The following is a 2,297-nucleotide window of genomic DNA, read 5'->3' on the forward strand; positions in this document are numbered from 1 at the left end:
AACACATGATTGTGCAATCTGATTACCTATCTATATAGGAGGGTTTTTAGATGTTACCATGGTAAAAAAAAGTCAATCTTTCACCATTCAGTAGTTTTTTTTTATCCCATATTCAATATATAAAATAAAACACGATAATGATATATGTCGTCAGAGAATAAACACGGTGTGTTTGTGTATTCGTACCCACACGCACACATATATATATATTCTATTTATAGTCATGAAGTAACATCAGTGACTCAAAGGCCTAGAATTTCGTATGTATGTATGTATATCTTCAGTAAATCATAAATCCAAAATAGAAGCACATCGAAGTTGTAGAGCAGTAGAGTATATAGATAAAGATAGATATGGCCGGTCTATGGGGTTACCTTGGGTTTCACGTCCATAAAGTGTTTCTTTAGACCCTATAAACCATTGGCCTATGGCCTCTCTGGAAAGGCCACATGCTAGAGCAGCCATAGGCCAATGGGTTTTAGGGTCTGAGGAAACGCTGTAAAGCTAAACACTTTATTGACATGAAAACCCAGGATAACCCCATAGACCAGCCATATCTATCTTTATCTATCTATCTATTTGTCTGTCTGTCTGTCTGTCTATCTATCTATCTTTCTATCTATTTATCTATCTATAAATATGTATGTGTGTGTATATATATATATATATATATATATATATATATATATATATATACATATACATATAATTTAATTAGAAGCTATGTTGACCTCATGAAGGGATGGTTGTATCCAAGGAAATACTGGTTCAATACCTAGTATTTTATGGAATGAAATTCCCTTAAAACAATAGGTATATATTAAGTGTATAGTTTATATCCATTTAAAAGAAGAAAAGAAAATAGTGATAAGGAAGTTAATAACTGCTTATTATTAACAAATTGATCATCTTCACTTATATATATATATATATATATATATATATATATCTGTAAAAATATGTGACACATATTCAGTAGCCATGATAAAACTCCGAGTTTTGGATGCCAGGGTGGGAATGGCTACCGAATAAGTGTCACATATTTTTACAGATAAATTCCTCTATTTACATTATATCGAGGTCTCTTTCTTTTGTTGGTCTTTCTATCAATATATATATATATATATATATATATATTCTTTTATTTGTTTCAGTCACTTGACTGCAGCCATGCTGGAGCACCACCTTCAGTCGAACAAATCATCCCCCAGGACTTATTCTTTGTAAGCCTAGTACTTATTCTATCAGTCTCTTTGTCGAACTGCTAAGTTACACAGACATAAACACACCAACATCAGTTATCAAGTGATGGTGGAGGTGACAGACACATACACACAAATACACACACACACACATATGTATATATATATGGGCAAGTGTCTTTTACTATAACCTCAGGCTGACTAAGGACTTGTGAGTGGATTTGGTAGGTGAAAACTGTAGGAAGCCCATCGTATGTATATATATATATATATATATATATATATATATATATATATCATTGTCATCATCATCATTATCATCATCATCATCGCTTAACGTCTGCTTTCCATGCTGGCATGGGTTGGACAGATTGACCGAGGACTGGTGAACCAGAGGTTGCACCAGGCTCAATCTGATCTGGCAAAGTTTCTACAGCTGGATGTCCTTCTTAATGCCAACTACTCTGAGAGTGTAGTGGGTGCTTTTACGTGCCATCGGCATGAGGGCCAGTCAGGCAGTCCTGGCAACGACCTCATTCAAAAGGTGTTTTTACATGCTACCTGCATGGGAGCCAGTCCAGTAGCACTAGCAATGACCACGCTCGAATGTTGCTTTTCACGTGCCGGTACGGCGACACTGGCAACGATCATGCTCAAATGGTGCTTTTCACGTTTCATTGGCATGGGAGCCAATTCATGGCCCTGGCAACGATCACGCTAAGATATGCTTTTAATGTTCCATTGGCACGAGTGCCAAACAGGTGGTACTGTCATCGGCCATGTCAGCGATTTTGATTTGTTTACACTACTCTCAATAGATCTTCGCAAGCAAAGTTTGTCCAATGAATGAGGGGTACTCATAAGTGGGCCGGTTACACATCACATTCGGATGTGCTTTTAGCGTTTCACTGGCACAAGTACCAATCAGGCAGTACTGTCATCGGCCACGTCAGCAATTTTGATTTTGATTTCACTTGCCTCAATAAGTCTTCACAAGCAAGGTTTATTGCCCAATGAATGAGGGTTATTCATAAATGGGTTGGTTACACCCACTGACATAGGCCATGGGCTTGTCGGGTCTTCTCAAGCACAGCA

This window comes from Octopus bimaculoides, chromosome 3 (assembly GCF_046866305.1).
Source record: "Octopus bimaculoides isolate indiv1 chromosome 3, ASM4686630v1, whole genome shotgun sequence".
NCBI lineage: Eukaryota > Metazoa > Mollusca > Cephalopoda > Octopoda > Octopodidae > Octopus > Octopus bimaculoides.